Genomic DNA, 21,815 nt, shown 5'->3' with positions numbered 1-21,815 from the left:
GCAGGGGTGAGGTGCATTCCCCAGCAGGGGATGTGAGGCCCATCAGTCAGAAGACTGGTCCATTTGTACACCTTCCTATCAGCCTTTCTATTTCCAGAGTCTTACATATGAAATCACTCCAAGATTCATATAGTACTTCAGCAAAGACTGTATAGCATGACACTGAAAGCACAAATTCAAAAACAGACTCTAGAGGATACAGAAATTTTAATTTTAGTAATAGAAGAGAAGGTCTTGAAAATAAAACATAACATGACAAAAATATCTAGTTAGTATCCTTGAAGAAATGTGGGGAAAATATTGCACCCATAAAAACAAGGACAGATTCAATGGAAAAGGAATGAACAAGAATAAGACAAAATTTTGGTAGCTGGGAGGGTAAGTTCATGGTAGTGCCCATGCTCCCTGGGTTCAATCCCCAGCACCAAAAAATAAAAAAGAAAGAAAGCAAGAAAGTGCTCTTAGAAATTAAGAGACACACTGTCCTGACATTTAGGAACATCAACAATAAAACAAAGACTCTAAAAGCTTCTGGAGTAAAAAACAAACAACATGACAACAAAATAAAAACAAGTCATAAATCAGACTAGCATCAGACTCTCATAAGCAACACTGTATATTATTAGACATTAAAGAAAATTCTGAAGGTAAATGATTCATAATTAAGAATCATATATTCATAAGGCATACCACTCTTGTCCCATTTTTCAGATTGTTGAGAATACAGTTTAACAAATAAAGGTTAAAATAAAAATAGAAGACATGAGATCAGAGAAAGAGAATAAGCACATAAATAGCTCTAAAAGTCTAAGATGGGGATGGATTTCATATTGGAGCAGAAGGTTCTAGAAGGGAGCTCTCTAGGATAATCAAAAACCAAAGTCAACAACAAACTAGCAATCCAAGAATTGAATGAATGAATGAATGAATGAATGAATGAATGAATGAATAAACACCTTGAGCTATTATCTGGAAAACTTAAGTGCACTGAAACCAAAGGTAAAATGGAATAATCAATACCTAGAAAATCAAAGTTATACAGGATAGCAAACATAATACCACTTGATTTAGCAGAGAATAGTATTTACAATCAAAATCCCATCCAGATTGGAGCAAGAAGCCTGAGGGCTTGAAGATTTGGACTCCATGGGAAAAAAAGGGGGAAGTTCAGTTCAGAAAACTTCAAAACAAAGACAATTGTAAACTCTAGAAAATATAAAAGTCAGTATACAGCTTTTTGATATACATAGGCATCAACTCAGAATAAGCAAATTAGAAATCAGTGGCTTCTAGAAGAAAAGATGGGCTTTTAAATCATAGAATGAGTTAGAAGTGAGAAGAGGGGTGCAGTAAAAAGGCCCATGTTTCTTTCTACCAATGAGAAAAAAAATCAAAAATTATAAAAACAAAAATGTATCTTTAAAAAAACCTTTAGCAAATTAAAATGGGACCAATGACATAAGAAAATAGAATAGATGTATTTGCCTTTGATTAACACAGGATTATGACTTTTGGCCTTCAAGTTCTAGAATCAACTTAAAAATTACAGTATAGAAATCTTAATTGTAGTTAAAATGGAAGGCAAGCATTACTAAAAGTCAGTAGGAGAGAAGAAGAAAGGGAAGACAAGATGCTGTCTGTAATAAATGGAAGAGGAAATAAGTTTATTACTTAAAGTTACAGTATCACACACAGAGGAATAGGAGAAGAGGTATGCATAAAGTATGAGTGAAATCCTATCTATATATCATAGCAGGAAATTAACATTTAAAGTCTAAAGTTGAGGAATCAAAAATAATGTGTATGCGAACAGTCAGACCTCTACATCCAAGGGTTCTGCACCTGAAGATTCAACTAAGAATTGAAAGCACTTGGGGTAGGGGCACTGCATTATACTGAACACACAGACTTTTTCCTTATCAGTATTCCCTAAACAATACATGATAACAATGTTCAACTATAATTTAAATTATATTATACTATCTAAGTAACCTAGAGATGATTTAAAGTATACAGGAGGTCATGGGCAAACACTGTGTCATTGTATAGAAGGGAATTGAGCACCTTCAGATTTTGGTATCTTCAATACAACTGTACATCATTTAGTAATATGCAAATTATCACTAGAAGAAAGAAAGCTTAAAAATGAACCAAAGTGATTGCCTGTGGGGACGAGGATGGGATAAGGAATGAAAGGGCAGCAGATTGGTTGACCTTTTCTTTTTAAACTGTGTACATGTGTTACCTAACTCTTTTGAAAGATCTTTTTAAAAGTAATTTCTACTTTAGAACCTGAACTTTTTGGCTTATGACTTCTAAGAAACTAACCTTTGACATGTACTATTAGATATACTTTTTTCTCTTAGTATAGTTTCTGTTTTTGGGTTTCCTGACATGGACCAGCAGAGGTACACATGTCCTAGGCAGAACAATAATCAGATGGCATCCCACGGAGCATGATGGAAAGGATGTGCGAAGTATAAGCTGTGGCTTCTGGTCATCTCAAGGAATTTACCTCAAGTCATTACAAAGAGGAAGATCTCTCCCAGGCTTCCTGCTGGAATAACCCTGGGTCTTACCAGACTTCCATGGTCCTGCTGGACAGAATAAGTAAAATGTCTTATATTTCCCTTTTGAAAGCACTAGGAACAGCTCAAGGATTTGCACAGCAGAATGAAAGAGGAGCTGTCACTGAGTTCCTTAGGACTCACAGCTTGAAAGGAAAGAGGAGGCCCACAGGGGGCCTGAGGACCAAGCCCAGCAGGGGAGACTGAGCACTTCCACAGCCCAGGGGGTGGGACCAGAGCTCTTAAAGCCACAGATCTCCTCTGTGGGCACAGAGACCCTCACAGCAGGGATCCATTCACACCAGTCACCCTTGGAGACTGCTATTTATGCTAAAGAAATTTATCCCACTCCATTGTATGCTTCTTGTCCAGAGTTCTCTTGGATCCCTTGTTTACGGCCTTAGTCCTATATTGTGAGCAATGCAATGGACAGGCCATTTGAGAGGGCAGGGATGGCTAATGATGGGTCTGTTAGCTCTGCAGTCAGTCTTTCCTTTGTGAACCAAAACCAATTTGGGTACATTTGCTTTAAGAAAAAAGAAAAAAGAAAAAAGAAAAACCTCATTTGAGTTTGAAGAAATGTTAGTTGTGTTCCATTCCTTTTACAAGGGGGGAAAAACCTGGAAGAAACCAAAAACCTTATAATATTTATGATGCATTCTCCTCGTGTTTGAAATATGTAGCCAATTATTACAGGTGGAGGTGCAAATACTGTGGCTATAGCTCCTAGAAGACCTTAAAAATTAGGGGCCTTTCATCACTAAAAGGATGCTAATTTTTATCTTGCAAAAAGTAAAGGGAAGCCTCTTCTGAAATGTTTTCTTTTGAAGCAGAACTTAAACATATGCCACTGCTTTCATGAATTCTGTGAGCCAAATCCTTATAAATCCTTTGAGTTGACAGATCAATTATTCCTTCTAACAGCTAATGAACTAATAACCCTTGGAAATGTCTCCTTTCCTGGGTCTAAAATAAGGGCGGTGGGCAGGGGGGATCTTAGAAGGGGAAAAAATCAATTAAAGACTACACGGCAATAAAGAACAACTAAATTCATTATAGCTTTTTAAAAAGAGCTACACTTTGTTCAAGAGCTATGATTTTTAAATTAAAAACACATCAAATAACCCTGTATTTTACAAACATCACAAATACTCTTAAAATATACCTTAATCTCATATTGTGCCCAGTGAAGGTCAGGGAAAGGAAGTGAGAAAGGGTGCAGGGGAAAGGACAGAGAAAGACACTGGAGAAGGCAGTTAATGACAATGGTGGGACTACTGAGCACCTGGGTAAGGCACTGTGGTGGGCTCTCGGGGAAGCCGAGAAGAAAAGGACAAGTATTACAGCACTGGAGCAGAAGGAAGAAAGGAAGCAGTGGTTGCCTTCCTCCAGGATGCATTGGACTTAAATTATGAAGGGATTCATGGTTGCTGATGGAATGGGTGGGAGGTAGGAGTCAGCATATACTATAGGCATGGTGCTTGACATCAGGAGGACACTTGGGACCAAAGCAGGAGGCAGAAAGGGAACTGACAGAATGGGAATGCATAATAGGCCCTAGAGGTGAGCTCTAATCCCAGGAATGAAGTGGTACCTGCGGGGTATAGGGTACGTAGAACAGAGAGGTATGCCCTATATTGTGATCTTATATTGTGGCCAAAGATTTTAATCAATGAGAAAACTGAAATACTAGGCAGCTGAGTCAATGACTTGCTCTAGGTCACAGAAAAGCATTACATACAGTTGTTTGTAAAAGGAAGTCTGTGTTTTGTTTGTTTTTATGGAAGACTAGAGTGTGGCCGGGGTCTGGCTACCACCTGATGACCACTGCTCTCCTTCCTTCCCGTAGTACAGTTCTTGAAAGTGAAAAGCAAAGTCAGTTGAGGGAGTGGTCTATCTTATACATCACTAACAACTCTGAAGGAGGATACCCAGAGAACATCATGCACATTCCAGGGGATACCACAGCTCTCCATTCTGTAGACTACTGGTGCACAGTGTGATGTGTGCAAAGAAAGGGGGACTTAAAGAGTCAGGAGAGTTGGGTTAGAATCACAGGACTACTGTACTTAGCCTCAATTGCTCTAACTTAGCATAGGGATAAATGTAATCACACCTCAAGTCATAAATAGGATACATGATGAAATAGCACTGATACACTAGACCATTAAAAAAAATTTTTTTTTTAGTTGTCAATGGGTCTTTAATTTATTTATGTGTGATGCCAAGTATGGAACCCAGGGCCTCACACATGCCAGGCAAGTGTTCTACCACTGAGTCACAACTCCAGCCCCATACTAGCCCATTTTTATGGGCATTAAGAAGGATCTAAAGTCAAGGCCAGCTTCACAGGTATTGACCTCTATAGTCATTCAGAGTCCTATGTTTGGTTAAATGCTGTGCTGTTGCTCTTGCTAGTGGGTTTTTGTTTGTTTTTTGGTTTTGGTACTGGTGATTGAATCCAGGGGCACTTAACTACTGGCCATTTCTCCAGCCATTTTAAAAATTTTAAAAAAATTTTTTAATTGATTATTTGTTCTAATTTGTTGTACATGACACTAGAATGCATTTATATATTTTGATAGCTCATATATAAATGGAGTATAATCTCTCATTTTTCTGATTATACATATTACAGATCACATCAGTCATGCACTCATATATGTACATGAGGTAATAATGTCTGTTTCACTGAGTTGCTTAGGGCCTCACTAAGTGGATGAGGCTGCATCAAAATTGCAATCCTTCTACCTCAGCCTCCCAAGTCACTGGGATTAAGGTGTGTGCTACTGTGCCCAACTCTTGATAGTCTTAATAATTTCTGAATAAGGAAACCTGTATTTTCACTTTGCACTGGGCCCTAAAAATTATGTAGCTGGTTCTGGATGGTTTAATGAGAAAAGCCTAGGAAGAAGATGTCCATCCTTGACAAATAACTCCCAGTGGAGAAAGAAGTCTGAAGCGGACACACATTAGTTTTTCACTTGTCCAGTATCTGAACCCATTTCTTGCATTTGAAGAGTATTTTTCTATAGAGGTCTAGGTAGGACAAAAATGTTGGCATCTACTGCTTGCCTGCAGGCAAGTGCACAGCCCATCAGGGGATACGACTCTGGAACGTGTGATGCTTAGAAGAGAGAATTCTGGCAGCAGAATTCATTCTCCAGGGACACCAGTTGTGGTTTCCCACCTATAGCCTCTTGTATCCAGTACTACCCAGTGGTGTGTGCACATCCAGCAGTTGTGACAATGAGATCTTCCACTAGACGGTTCTGTGAAGGGTTATGGTTATGGTTCTACTCATCTTTGATTCCTCCTCATTTTTGAGCCTGATCATCCAGCCTTCTCAGTGATTTATTTTTTAAACTATTCGATATTTTTTCAATATATTTCTTTCACATTACATGGTCAGAGATGGTTGTGCTGCTTATAGCTAAGAGTTTTTTTTTTTTTTTTTTTTCCTGACATACAGCTGAATAGCAAATGGGTCCCGTGTCCTGAGGCAGAGTTTATTGGACCAAGGGCCCTTGGGATGGAACAAGAATGTTATGTAGTCCAACACAGACAGGTCATCTGGTCTACACGTCCTCTGAAAATAGGAATCTTCAAGAATAATTCATGATCTGAACAGTATTCAAATAAAGATACTCCTAATAACCACTGGGTGTGCTAAGCAGAGAGCCTTAATCATGGGTGACAAAACTTGAGGTTAGCCAGTTCCCAGTTACATTGTTCAGGGTCATTGGTTATCTTAGGGCTTGTAAGGATATCCCTAAATGTCATCAAATTGTCAGGGCTGGAGTTCAGGGAAATTCCACATCACTCATGGCCAGAATATGAAATGTCATTCCCTCAGGGTATGTAATTAAGATGGTGGCTCAGTTCCTAATGGATTTCCAGAAATGGGCTTAAGGTACCATGGGATTCAAAAAACCCAGGACCAGATAGGACAGACCTGTGCAATGGTCACATGGAAACAAAAGCAAAAGCAACTAGAGGTGCTGAACATGGTGATGTTGCCTCTGGTATCTGAATCAAGGATGCTCCAGGAAGTTACTTTCTCTTCTTTTTATAGGCATGTTCTAACAATGGCAATAATATTCTACATTTTGCCAAGGATTGAGGGAAGAGGTGAGAAGAGTTCAAACAAGCGCAGTGTCCATACTTGAACTAAACCCCTGGCTGAAAAAAAATCACAGGATCTTTGGTATTACAAAGCTATTTTTACAGTGCCACTTAGCTGACTGGGTGATTTTCTAGTCACTGGGTAAGGGACACTAGGCCCAGGACAGAGCCATTAATCTGTAAGCACAGAAAGACCTGACTATGAGGAGCATACCAAAAGCCCGTGGTGCAGCCCACCTAATATTATCTGAACAGCATGCACATGTGAGCAGGGTAGAAAAGCTGCAGGGTGGAGTGGGGAGTCTCAACAGACCACTAAGGCAGTCGCAAAGTTGGGATCTAACTGTGACACACGGGGCAGGGTACTTAATGCCAAAGTAAGACACGGGGTTCGGCATAGTCAAGGAAATGGCAACAGGGCAGGGCTGGCCAAGGGCTACCACTTGTCACAGAACAAGAGAGACAGAGATGAGACAAGGAGGCAGTTGTTATTTTTTGGGAGGGAAAAGGTTGGATCATATAATGGCATTAAGGTGGAGGGGAGCGAGAGGACTCAGAGCGTCCTGGCAAACAAGGACCAGCACTGGGGTTACTGGGAGCCATAGACCCTGAGAGGAAGGTCTGCAGGACCCTGCTTGGAGGAGGGGAAAGGCAGAGGTGTGGATACCCTGGGAGGTCCCAACAGCTTCAAAGGGAAAAGCAGAGATGGGCAGGGGAGAGAAACTGAAGGGAGCGCCTCACCAGATTGGCTTTCCAGAGTGAGTAAAGTACTCATACCCAGGGCTTTATTTGAATTTATCACCTCTTATTAGTGCCTTTTGAAATGCGAATTAGCTGATTAACCACTGCTCACAGCCTTCCAACTGTTCTTTATTCTCCAGCATTCAGCAACTTTGTTCTAAATAGGGTAGGCCACAGTGGCCCACCAGGGGGAAATTATTCTCAGGGTTACAAGAACAGTGACCACAGCAAAATTGCGCCCTGGGCTGGATGGGATCAAGTTGGGGTGAGGCTGTGCCCTGAGCCAGGCTCTAGCCACCGCTGGTTTGCATACAAAGCGCTAATCGGGATGCTGTTTACCTCCGTGTTAGCCCTGTGGCCCATCATTAGGATTTAAGAACAGGACTCTGGAGAACAAGACAAACTCTCTTCTAGCCCCACCCCCTCTTTTGTTTGCTATCTTCATTTTATAAAAGGTTCATTAGTTCTAGGTCCCTCAGGAATGTCCCCGCACTTGCTGTAGCGATCTGTTTGGGACGCGGGTTCACATGTATGAACAACAAGGGCTGGCCTCTGGCAGAGCCCCGCTCGCACTTGCTCCTGCCTCCAGTTTGGCAACACGACACAAAGGCGGTCTGCCTTGTATACACTTTCCAGGCTGAGCCCCTATTCAGAGGGGGCTGCAGCTTGCGCGTAATGGGCCCCCTACAGACAAAGCCAGCAAGTTTCTTAATTAAGTCTAAGTGAAAGACAGATCCCGCTTACATCTTCAGAGAACCTTCCTTCAGAACTTCAAAAACACCCTGGACTGCCTATCAAATCCAGGCACGAATAACTAGCGAACAATTTTTCCTCTTTTTAAATATAGAAAGCCAGGCCCCCGGCGCCAACTCCTCAGCCCCCTCTCACTTTCCCTGCAATTTTAGACATGCCTCTGGTTTATAAAACAGGAAACAAAGGGACTTCTTGTGTGTAGAAGAAGCCCTCAGAGGGTCTGCATTTCATTCCGGCCTTCCCCAAAGCGCTGCGCTGTCTAAAGAGCTCTTTAACTGGTTTAGTCTCATTAACATTTCCAGGGGGTATCAAAGGACATGCTAAGAAACCAGCGCCTGTACATATATCACATAAGGACAAATCCTAGATGGAATGATATTAAAAATTAATTATTAGCTAATTGCCTTTTCGGAGATGTGATTTTTCACATCCCTTCCCCGCCCTCCCCCTGCAGCTGTCTTCTACCCTAGCCCCAGAAACCCTCTCTCAGACAGGCCTTTCTGTTTTCTGGGCTTTGCTGTGATAATGTTCTTTGCAAACAGAAACCAATTATTCTGCAGCAGAAAGTCACCAGGAGTATGAATTGCTTTAATTTTTCCCCCTTTTAGCAGCTGCCCAGGGTGGGTTGCGAGGTGGCTGCAATAATGAAGCTGGAATGAATACGAAAGCAGCACCGGCCGGGTGTCCTGCGGGGAAAATGATGTTCAGAAATAAAAGTGCATTTTTGTTGCAGAGCAGCTAATCAATGAGTTAAGACATCCCCCAAAATGCGCTTTCCGCTCTGAATTTGCATCGCCAATGCTGCTTTCCCCAATGAGTCCTGTGCACCTGACTAGCTTGTAAAAATGTCACCTTACTGTTAAAGTGCTAAACACGCCCTGTTTTTCCTTGCCTGTTCTCTCTCTCCCTCCCCCTCTTTGCCTTTTTCCTTCTACAATTCTTTGCTTTCTCATTAGAAATGCCCAGCAACGTCTGGCAGACAAAGACACTGCAAACAAAGTGTATGGAAAGGAAAAAAAAAAAAAAATTAAAAAGGAAAAAAGTGCAGAGGAATTCTTCATTCACTGATCTCTAGAATACATTAATATCTGAAACTGTTGGCACAGCCTAAAATACTTGGGCAGCTAACAATGCAAGCAATGATTCGAAGTCTGGGATCTTCAAATAAACCCCAGTGCTGTCATGGCCACCAGGAAGGAGAATAATGGCGATATTAGCTGACCTTCATTTTCTTGTTTCTTCAGACCTGACTGCTGGACCTCTGTTTGCTTGTTACTAGGATTTCTTGGCTAAAAAATTTTAGCATTTCCCAGGCAATACAAGAGCCAGTTTATTAGGTAAATAAACCAGTCCTTAAGCAGTCTTTTCTGCTCCATAATGGGAACTGGGCAAAGTGGAATGAGGGCTGAGTTGGAGTCAGGGGGGATGACTAAGAAGCAGAGAGCTCATCCATTTTCCCTCACCCCAAACACATGAACAATGAGGACAGAGTTTACAAATCATGAACCAATGTGCTGCCTTTGGTTAACTTAGCCAACATCATCCACCAAGTAAGGAAGACAGGGCTTACAAAAGGAAGCAGTAAAAATAGCAGCTTTCTTCTTCTAGAGATCTGGATCTTCCCTGACATTTCACTTATCCAAGGTTTCTGAGTAACTAGAGACTATTTTATGATGCATTCAAATGGAGCCAATGGTATTGTATTTCTTTCATCTGTCATAATTCCTTAATGCTCTTACGTTATCCAAATCACTCTCTAGTGGCGATCTTAATAACGTTAATAAAATCCGTAATGCAGAACTGGTTGTTTTTCAGAGCCTTGAGATCCAGAGGGTTTTCTGGCTATCTAGACTGTATCATGACTGGTAAGGATTATATTTTTGTGCATCCGTTTAACATTTCTCCTCTCTCCCTCACTGCAACATAAGCTCCATGATGGCAATGACTTCTGTTGTATCCTCCCTCATCCAGCACAACACTGAGTACCCAAGACATACTTGCCAAGGAAAGCGATGGTATTTTTTGGCTACCTTTAGGAAAATGCATCATGCCTATAAAGGCTTTCAGTGGCCACACCCAAGGTAGAAGAATGAGATGCAGCACAGTCATCCCTTGGTATCCGTGGGGGACTCATTCCAGGGAGGTGCCACCTTCCCCCAATCCTAAAATCAGTGGATGATCAAGTCCTTTATACAAAATGGCAGAGTATTTGCATAGGCCTGTGCAGATTCTCCCATCTACTTTATTTTTATGGTGCTGAGAATCAAACCCTGGGGTTGAGCTTATATCCCTAGCCTCCCATATATTTTAGAGTATTACATCTATAGATTACTTATACCAAATATGAAGGAAATGCTGTGTAAATAGTTATTATACTGTATTGTTGACAAGGGGAAAAAGTTTGTACATGTTCAGTACAGATGAAATTTGTTTTTCAAATATTTTCAATTCATGGTTGGTCAAATCCGTGGATATGAAAACCCATGGTACAGAAGACTGACTTCCTAAAGGTGGGTATTTCTCCACCTAAATGAACATCAGCATGGAACATGGAAGAGTGTACTATACTTCCCAACTTTCAAATTAAAATGTATCTTGTACTAAATACTAGAAAAGTTTACTCTTGCTTCAAGCAGGAGGTCATGTAAATGGATAAAATACAGAAACAATTTCAAAAAGTTATACAGTTACTTTGTTTGAAAAAACGTAAAGATAGAGATATTTTTCAGACTCCAGGAAATGAGAAAATCAACTCTCATAAACGTTAAGACAGGATCCCAAAATAGCAAAAAAGAAAAAGACAATTCATATAGTTATATGTATGTGTAGAAAAAAGACTGGAAAGATATACTTAAAATGTTAATATCCCTTATTTGTAGAAGGTGGATTTCTGTTCATTGTTCTCTATTTTTACCAATTTTCTATGGTAAATTATTTTTATAATTGGAAAAAACCTTCAATAAGCTTTCTGTAAAAACATAATATAGTAGTCAATGAGCTAGATCTCTGCCTCAAGGATTTTGAAAAATATATATTAGTTACATTAATACAATAGATATCCAAGATGGTTAGTCTCTTACATACACACATGCACATAAAACACACATAGGTGTAAAGGCCTAAAAGCTACATCTACAGCTATACAGGAACACTCTGGGGGTGGATGGCAATTTATTTATTTATTTTAGATAAAATTGCTATGGGAATCTCAAGGAAGTTTTCTCTTTCTTAGCTTGAAGCAACCAGGTTTCACATTTCTGGTTTTGAAAGAGATTATATTCAAGGATGTGCAATTACTTTGAATAGGTGTGACATTCCAGGCTGATGGGTATTCATACCTGTCAACAGCTGTGAATTAGCATTTCAAACCCCTTCTACAATGACTTATGAACTTGTTCTGTGTGAGGCTTCAGCACCTTGCAGAAAAACAAATGCTGAATGCAAACCAGGGTGAAAACCCTTTCTCCTGAAGGGAAATAGCCAAAAGGAATGTTAGAGACCCAGTCATCAAATACAACTTCATAGAAGGTTTAGGTGCAAAATTGCCATGCCAGGAATTAGGAATATAAACACTTTAGATTTTAATTGGGTACTTATAGGGGTGGTAAATATACCTGGGGCAGGGATAAAATGGGATATTAGGGTAAAATGGGATATTTAATAATTACTCATCAAAGTTATCCACTTCAGTATCATTTTTATTTGTTTCTACTCTTTTTCTTACAAGAACAGAGCCAGAAAGAAGTTAGGGAGAAAAGAATTCCAGTACATTTAAATAAATGCCTATTTCAACTTGAAATGTTCTCTTGAAAATGTACCTAACACAAAGTGGAATTAAGTAGTCCTAACTGCCAACAACAGAGAATTGAGAACTTTACATATCAGAAAAACTCTTAGGCAATGAATGAGAGGATTGGAAATAGATTTTTGAAACATGTTAATCCTACAAACACATATGAGAAAACAACTTGAGTATTCTATAGGAGAATATACATCCATTTAAAAAAGAAACTTTGAAGTATAAAAATTAAAGGGTAAAGGCTGTTTCCCAGAATATAAAACCCTGGTTAACTGGTAGAAGAAAAAAATAGTTCATCAGTATTTCAAGGGAAGGTGATAACTTATTCTAATTTCCCCAGCTACTGGGACAGCAGATGGGGCCCAAGCAAGATCCTCAGAATCCTGGGGACCACTCACTCTTTTCTCCCATCTCAGTTCTGCTTCCTTTCTGTATGACTGTCTTGATTTTCTTACTGGGAATCACATATCATCTACAGGACTATTCCTTCCTTTTATTATTTATTTACTGATGTTTTCAAGCTCCTTGACTCTTAATTTTTCAAGTATGGTATCATAATTCAATGTGGTAACCTCTCCCTGAATATGAGGGTTAAAGTTCCTAAATATCCCCACTGCTGGAGAGAATACAATTAAAGAACTTAAAATATTATGGGGAAACGGATATAAAATAGTAAGTGAGCTTATAAAAGGGAATGTAAAAAGCAGAATTCTGAAGGAGAATATCCAGGGCATCTATATTTTGGAGACAAGTGATACCTCACATTGTCTAGCTACTTTCCATTTACCAGTCCTGCTAAAGAGGTCCTTCAGAATTCCACTCCCATGAAGTTTCCAGTCAATTCACTCTCAGTTGAAGTTATGTATGTAAAGCAGCATTTCTCCCTTCTGTGGTTGGCCTTTCTTCCAAATGCTTAATCATCTGATCTGATAATCTAGGGTGGGTTGATTCCTATTTTCTAGCTTTAAGCCAGACAGATCCAAGGATACAGGGTACCTCAAGTGTTTAAAGTGCTTTGGTGACAACTGTTTCTTCCTATTCCTATTATCTTTCCATTTTCCCTTCTTGTCTCTTCCTTCACTTATTCAATAAATAAAGCCTGGGATGCCAGGCACTGTGCTTACTGATGGTTCTTCCTCCTATACTGAAAGTTCTCTGAGTCTAGTATCCAGGTCTGGTCCACATCTTCAGCACTTTGCAGTGCACAGCACACAACTGATGCCCCATAAACCTTTCTTGAATGAATGGACAAATAAACAAATGAGACATAATCTCTGTTTTTGGGTGGCTAAGAGGTTGGTAAGGGATATAAACAGGCATCCATAAGTCTGTGCCTGACAGGATGGACCCTATAGGTGTCCATCATAACCTAGACTTGGGGAGTCAGGGAAGAATTTCTAGTGCAGTGGTTCAACTTGAACATAAGAACCCCTGGAAAACTAGAAAATTCCAATTTGCTACACTGCAGAACAATTAAATCAGAATTTATAGGGAGGGAAGCCCATATATTGGTATATGTTGAACTTCCCAGGTGGTTCTGATGTGTAGCCCAATTAGGGCACTGTGGTTCTAGAGTCTTTCCACTCAATGGGTCATCCTGGAATCAGTAGCATCCACTCTGGGTCTCCTGAGAGTCACTTAGAAATGCAGACTCTCAGGCCCTCTCTAGACCTACTGAAACAGAATCTGCATTTACACAAGATCCTCAGAGGCTATGTGTGAGCTCCTCTAGAGGCTGTGAATCTAAAATGAATCCTGAGGACTAAAATGTCAGCAAAGCAAAACAAGGACTAGAAAAGTGTGGGTACTCTGGGGAGAGATAGGGATATGTGCAAAGCCCCAAAGATAAAGGAAGCGGGGTGGCAACTTACTCCAGATGGGTAGATCATAGTCCGTGGGGAAAAGAGAAGGAAAATTTGTGTGTTGGGGTCAAAGGTGCAGTGCGGTCAAAGGAGGGGGAGCAGAAAGGAGGAAAGTAAAGATTTGGTCTTGGACTAGATCCTATTTAGCTAGGGAAACTGCTGAGAAGCTTGACTTTATCCTCAGGGCCCTGGGGGATATAGGGGCTATGTTTCTAAGCTCAAGAGTGACCTGATCCAATCCTCTGAAGACATGTTGCTTTCCCCTGCCTTAGTGCTTCTGTTCATTCCACTCTCTTAGCCTGAAATTCTTTAATATTTCAAACTACCACCCATTTTTTTCCCCTGCACTAACTCAAATGTTTTCCAATCATGGTGACTAGAAATGAACTCTCTCGACCTTGAATTCCTGAAGCACTTTGGATGGATCGTTCAAATGGCCCTTAGTGCAGCCACTCTATCTCTGTAGCCACATTTGTCTACTGTCTTTTCTCTTCTAGGAGAGCAAAGCTTTTCAGATAAGATTTTCCAAGGATCACCTATTTCAGGATCATAAAATCAGACTCTAAGTCCCAAGACCCACTAAACTGATTTCTCTGTGTATGCGACCCAGATGTCTGCATCTTAAAAAGCATTCAAGGTGAGGCTCATGAGTACCAAAGCCAGAAAATCATAGGCAAGACTTTGGTTTCCTGAGACTGGAGCTATCTCATAAATCTCAGAGGCAGACACTGTACTTCTGAATACAAATCTGGCACCCACTGCACAGGTGAATAATGGAAGTGTTTTGAATTCCTCTCTCTGCACATCCATGATTAATATTAATTAAGGTGCTTCCAAACACAAAGCAAGAAAACTTACAGGAAGTTAATTAAACACAGTAGAAAAGGGTACCCTCATTCCTGATTCCTAAATAGTCTAATGGCCTATGTTCAGAAAAGGCTTCTCTAAGAGCTAGGAATGGTGCCTGGCTTTTTTCACCACGAAGACAAGACATACCGAACTTTCCCACAGAGCTGATATAAGAACCAAAAGAAGCATTATGTATCCTTTGCAAGCTCCATGGAAACTGCTTGCTCTTATTACTATGATTCAAGTCTTAAATTGGCCATTTAAGAACTAAGAAACACAAAGCCATTGCATATCACTGTGGTGTGATGCTTCTTACTCTCTCCAACTGGACTTTATAAAACTTAAAGGTGGGACTCTCAGGTTGACAGACCTTGGGATTCTCCCCTGTAGCACAGCATCACTGAAGGCATCAGTAAAAGTGTAACGAGGAGATGAAAGATGACTATGTCACAGAAGCCCAAATGGAATAAACAATCATTCATTCGGAATCTGCACCTGTGTGGGAATTCTCTGAACACCTGCTGGGGCCAGCTACTCTTGTTTTCTCAGTCTATCAAAGGGGATAGCCGCTTCATTCCCTCCAGTGACCTTCTCTCATTCATGTAACTAGGAAAGGCCTGTGATTGTCCCCAATATACAGACATTCTCAACATTTAATAGCCATACCAAGCAGGCTTGCCCTTTAATGTCAGTTTGGTATAATTCCACTTCAAATCTCATTCCATTGAAGGTTTTTGTAAAATGAAAACAAGAAGCTATGAAAGGCATCTGGTTTTGGTAATTAGTAGGAACCTTATATTACTAAATTCATCTGTGAAAGGAAAAAAAGTGATTAAAAACTATCATCTTTTTCCCCCATTGTGTAAACCCCAAATTCACAGGCTGAATGTTCAAGTCCTAATTTCCAAGATATCTATTCTTACATATTCGAAACTCATTCTGAAAAGTAGAATTTTTACTCTATTTTAGATTTGCACACTGAGTTTATTACTATTTCATATCTGTTATGGTTTGGATGTGGGTGTCCCCCAAAAGCTCACATGTGACACAATGCAAGAAGGTTTGGAGGAGAAATGATTGGTTATAGATTAAAAAAATCAGGGGCTGGGGAGATAGCTCAGTTGGTAGAGTGCTTGCCTTGTAAGCACAAGGCCCTGGGTTCGATCCCCAGCACCCCCCCAAAAAAAAAAAAAAAAAAAATCAGTGAGTTGATTCCTGATGAGATTAACTGAGTGGTAACTGGAGGCAGGTGGGGTGTGGCTGGAGGAACTGGTTCACTGGAGGGTGGCTATGGGGTATATATTTTGGATCTGGAGAGCAGAGTCTCTCTCTGCCTCCTGATCATCATATGAACTGCTTCCCTCTGCCACAGTTTTCTGCCATGATGTCCTGCCTCACCTGGAGCCCAGAGGAATGGAGCCTGCTGTCTATGGTTAGAGACCTTTAAAACCTCGAGCCCCTGAATAAATCTTTCCTCCTCTACAGTTGTTCTGGTTGGGTCTTTCAGTCTCAGCAGTGAAAAAGCTGACTAAAACAATATCTATGTTGCACATGAAATGGCCTTGCAATCGTAATTTTAAGAGAATATGTTCCTCTGGTGGTCATTGCTTTTGAAGTATGATATGAAGGTTTACAAATTAAGCAATCTCACATGGAACTTGAGGTTTCAGTCTTTCCTTGAAAACAGCAGAAGAGTCTACACTATTAGACCCACCCTTACACCTGGCAACAATCTCTGGGGCTGACCCTGGCAGTAGGGAGGTGCTCTGGTTGGATGTCCCACCAGTCTCACTTGCTTCTGTATCTTCCTCAATGAATGAGGAGAAGAAGGCATGGCTCCTTCCCCCAAAAGTTTCTATAGCCAGGTATTTTTTAATAAAGTGAAGAGTAAAAACACATGATTGGCACGGGGAAAATACAGTATTAGCCACAGGATGCAACACTTAAATAGAGCTGAAGGAAGATTTGACATTGAACAGATCTGCAGCAGGGGAGGCCACCAGTGTGAGCAAATGTTGAGAAGCAGAAGTAGTCAAGCTAGGTTTTGAGGAGTGGAAATAACTGATTTGGCTGGAGTGGTAGGTTCTAGAGAGGGCACAGGAACAAGGAGGCAGACAGGACAAAATACAGAGACCACTGAGGGCCTTAGAACCAGAGTTGAAGACTGTGGGTACACTTTTGTTCTAGGAACAGGCTATCTTTCAGAGATCATATGGACGGCTGTATCTAAGATACATAGGAAAAAATGAGACTGAGGCCATTCAGGAAGGTACAGACAGAGCAATTCAGCCCCCGTAAGGATAATGACAGAATGTAATGGGGAACCCCCATGTATAAGAAATGCTATGACATGAGGAGCAGAGGGCACTGGAGGAAGAGTTCAACTGTGAAAGAAACTGAGCCACTGGAGAATGGTGGGGCCTGACACAAGTACTAGAGTGGGGCTGGCTTTTTGTTTTGGTTTCAAGTGTATATGGTACATGTCTTTATGGTACTTGGGTTAAGGGTTGAAAATAATGGATCTAGTTTATACATGTTGAGTGCCAGGAAATGACAGGGTGATTAAGACACAGATGTGCAGATAAAAGGTACAAATGTGGGGATGCAAGTGAGTGGCAAGGACAGCTGTGGACAAGGGATGGTGATTTCTGAGAAAGAAATGCAGATGCCTGAAGACAATATGCACCATAAAACCCAGAAACAATTCTGCTCCAGTTCGGGAGATGATGGAGTGACTGGGCTGTGACTTAGGAGTACAGCACTTGCCTAACAAGTGCAAGGCCTCAGACTGGATCCCAAGCACCCCGCAAAAGCAAAGCAAAACAAACAGCAAAAGAAGAAATGTTGGAGATGCAATTCTTCTGCATGAGGCCTTAGAAACCTGAGCACAGCATTGCCTTGGGTATCCTCAACAACTCCAAGTTTTTTTTTTTTTTTTTGCGGTACTGGGGATCAAACTCAGGGCCTTGTGCTTGTGAGGCAAGCACTCTACCAGCTGAGCTATCTCCCCAGCCCAACAACTCCAAGTTTTACTGAGTCTTTGGAATGATGAATAAGGCTCCGTTTACCTGGACAGTAAAATCAGATGAAAGGGGTTAATTACAGCTATTTTCTCTATAGCTAGTTACAAAACAGCCATGATGGAGCCATGATAAAACTACGTCTATTTAAACAGCTAAACTGATCACTGTTACTGTGTTTACTTACCTTCTTAAACAATTACCCCCCCAAAAAACAAAGATCCATAAAAACAAAACAAAACAGCATCCCCCGCCACTGAATCCAAACAAAAACCACAAAAACTCCACACATTCATGCTTCTAAAAAGCCTCTTATGTCAAGAATCCAAAAGTGAAAGATGCCTTGATTTATCATTTCACAACTGGATCCCATTCCTCCCAACCCCCAACCATTGCATGTCCTTTCCACTTTTTCAGAACTTTGCTATAAATTTTGCCATCAGATCAGGGGAGGCAGGCATGGTGGTGACAGATGTTAGATTAGTGGGGAAGGTGAAGTGTAGGGAACAGATAAGCTCACACCCTGGCAAGGATTGACAACAGACTTCCCACAGACTGCTGCTCCTGTTACATGACAGGAACAACCCCTTCCCCTCCCAGACCCTCCCCATCTGTGAATCAGCCTCCCTTCTGCTACCATGCTTCCAGTCCTGTAGCACCTTGGTTTGGGTTCTTTGGTAAAAAATGTCAGGTTAACCTTGATATTAAAATATAAAGCCATGAGTGGTAGCACATGCCTGTAATCCCAGCAACTCAGGAAGCTGAGGCAGGAGGATCACAAGTTCAAGGTCAGCTTTGGCAATTTAGCAAGGCCCTAAGGAACTTGAGACCTTATTTAAAAATATTTTTAAAAGAGTTGGGAATAAAGATCAGTAGTAGAGGCCTCCTAGGTTCAATCTTCAGTCTCAGGGGAAAAAATTCTTTTAAAGCCCTAGGGTGGGCAGAGAAAGGGGAGATGTAGGTTAATAGGTACAAAGTCACAGTTACAGAAGAGGAATAAATTCTGGTGTTCTACTGCACAGCACAGTGACTATAGTTAACAATAATGTGTATTTTCAAACAGCTAAGAAGATTCTAAAAGGTCTTACTACAAAGAAATGATAGATGATACATTAGCCTGATTTGATCACAGTACAATGTAGACATTAAAAAAATCACATTTTACCCAATAAATATGTTCATTATTATTTGTCAGTTAAAAATAATGCAAACTGCTGGGCACCTTGGTGCATGCCTGTAATCCCAACCATTCAGGAGGCTGAGGCAGGAGGATCATGAGTTCAAAGCCAGCCTCAGTAAAAGCGAGGCACTAAGCAACTCAATGAGAACCTGACTCTAAATAAAATACAAAATAGGGCTGGGGATGGGGCTCAGTGGCTGAGGGCCCCTGAGTTCAATCCCTGGTATCCCCCCTGGAATAAAATAAAATAAAAAAATAATGTAAACTAGCTGGGTGTCATGTGCATGTAATACCAATTACTTGGGAAGCTGAGGCAGGAGGATCACAAATTCGAGGCCAGCCTCAGCAACTTAGCAAGGCCCTATCTCAAAAATAAAAAAATTTTAAAAATTGGGGGTGTACTCAGTGGCAAAGAGCCCATGGGTTAAAAAAAAAAAAAAAAAAAAGTATAAACTGGGCATGTGGCACACGCCTGTAATCCCAGGATCACTCAGGCAGGACCACTGCAAGTTCAAGGCCAGCCTACTCAATTTAGTGAGACCATTTCAAACTAAAAAATGAAAAGGGCTGGGAATGTATTTCAGTGGTAGAGCAACTCTGGGTTCAATTTCCAGTCCTGCAATCAATCAATAGCCTAATTAAATAGAATTAATTTTCACCAAGGTTCTCGTAATTTTCAAAAGAAATTCTTTTTTTGTTGTTGTTTTAAAGAGTAAAAAAAAACCCTCACAACCGGTTTATATGCACCTCTTCCTACCAAGGTTATACGATGAGACCCAGGTATAAGAACTAATGAGTGGTGCAATGAAATAAGTTACAAAATACAGAAACAAACACTTAAAGCATAATTAATCTCTTTCTAATTTGATTCTGGGCAAGCAGGAGCCACGACTAAGGAAGGAGGATCCAGGTAAAATGCTGAAGATGGGCAGTCTTCTTTTTTAAAGACAGTTTCCCTAAATTACCAGACTGGCCTCAAACTTGCAACCTCCTGCCTCAGCCTTCTGAGTAGCTAGGATTACAGGCGTGTGTGGCATCCAGCTAGTCTCTTTCTTGCCTTGCTCCGTTCCTCCATCTCATTCTTATCTGTGCACTCTGAGATCTCATACCACTGTCTCTGACCTGTCAAGATGCACAGTGCTGCTATCTTATCTGGGTCTGCCCACCTGTTCCATCCACACTCCAACTCAGGTTATAAATTATTTTCCTATTTTCCAAATATGAATGATTTCCTAGTGGTATTACATGTTTAAAAAATCAATTACGTTACTCTCTAAAAGGTGATTAAAAAATTATTTGACCTCCATCTATTCCCCCACACCAAACCCAGCCTTTGCATCCATATTAGTAATTTGCTGACTTAAATTCCTAGTCATAACTTGGCAGTTAGGGAGCCAAGTCCAGTTTACAGATATATTTTGACCAGAACAGTGCTCTAAACATCAGAAATTTTGGAAAAAATCAGATTTTTCAGAAGGAAGAAAGAGAAAGAAGGAGGGAGGAGGGAAAAGGTAGGATGAAGATGGAAGGGGAAACCACAGCAGCTGATCTGGTGTCTTGGAGTCCATGGTTCCATGCATCAGCAAACAAGTGGGGCTAACAAGCAAGACCCTGTCTAGGTGGCAGGTACACTTCAGGGGGACCTGCCACACCTAACTGGCATATACTTGGTCTGTGTGTCTCAGTTTCTTTACATGCCTGGAATTGGAATTTGTGACTTCTTGCCTGAATGGCTCTCTAAATGAAAGCACTGTTAAAAAAATAATTTTTTAGAAGTGAGGACAAAAAACATGTACTTTTAGATTTTTATTTTTAATTTACCAATAGTTGCATATATTTGTAGGATACAACTGTAATGCTTTGATACACACAACTGTGAAATTATTATAGCAAGCTAATTAACATATCCATTGCCTCATACCTCCTTTTTGGTAGCAACAACACTTAAAAGTATACTCTTTTAGCAACTTCTTATTAACTATGGCACCCTATTGTAGACTAGATCTTGTAAACATTCCTCCTGCCTAAGTGAAAGTTGTTTTTTGGGGGGTACACTTTGATCAACATTTCCCCATTCTTACCCACCCAGTCTCTAGTAACCACCATTTGACTCTTTGCTTCTGTAAGTTTAACTTTTTTAGGTCCCACATTCAATGAGATCATGCAGTATTTGTCTTGTTATGCCTGACTTATTTCACCTATAATAACAATCTCAAGGTTCATGCCTACTGTCACGAATGACAGAATTTCCTTCATTTTTAAGGTTTAATAGTATTTTGTTGTGTCTATATATCACATTTACTATATCCACTTATCCACTGATGGGAAGACACTTGCGTTATTTCATATGTTGGCTGTTGTGAATAATGCTGCAATGAACATAGGAGTGCATGTATGTCTTCAACACAGTGATTTCAATTCCTTTGGATATATACCCAGCAGTGGAATTGCTGGATCATGAGAATATTGTATTCTCCTCCTTCTCTTTCTTTTGTTTGCAATCCTGGGGATTGAACCCAGGGCTTTGCTAGGAAGCACTCTACCACTGAGCTACATCCTAAGTCCTTATTTTTAGTTTTTTGAGGAACCTCCATAAGGTTTTCCATCATGACTATACTAATCCACATTCCCAACGGTGTACAAGGGATTCATGTTCTCCATATCCTCACCAACACTTTACAAGAATGATTTTGAAGTACGGATCTTTCCTCCCTTTCTTTTTCAGATCTAATCATCAGCAATGCCCAATCCAAACACACATTTTTTACAGTTAAAACTGATTCAGAAAATCTAGAAATAGGTCACTGTTGGTCCCTCCAGCACTGAGACTAAGACAAGCAAAGCAGAGACCCTAAAGGAATGTGGGGGCATTTCTGGAGGATTTCTTTCCGTTCAGTACTACCCTTCTCCCCTTTCCTT

General features: G+C 40.6%; 1 protein-coding gene and 1 non-coding gene across 2 annotated transcripts in view; one reads left to right on the top strand and one right to left on the bottom strand.

Annotated features, from left to right (window-relative positions):
- The window catches only part of Stx8 (syntaxin 8), a 248,723-nt gene that overhangs the window by 54,612 nt on the left and 172,296 nt on the right, over positions 1-21,815 (bottom strand). The window lies entirely within an intron of this gene.
- On the top strand, positions 15,803-15,877 carry Trnat-ugu (transfer RNA threonine (anticodon UGU)). Its single transcript has one exon. It is a non-coding gene; the product is annotated as a tRNA-Thr (tRNA).

Source organism: Sciurus carolinensis, chromosome 3, assembly GCF_902686445.1.
Source record: "Sciurus carolinensis chromosome 3, mSciCar1.2, whole genome shotgun sequence".
Classification (NCBI taxonomy): Eukaryota; Metazoa; Chordata; class Mammalia; order Rodentia; family Sciuridae; genus Sciurus; species Sciurus carolinensis.
Note: the sequence above shows the minus strand (reverse complement) of the source record. Positions and strands in the feature narration are given on the sequence as shown.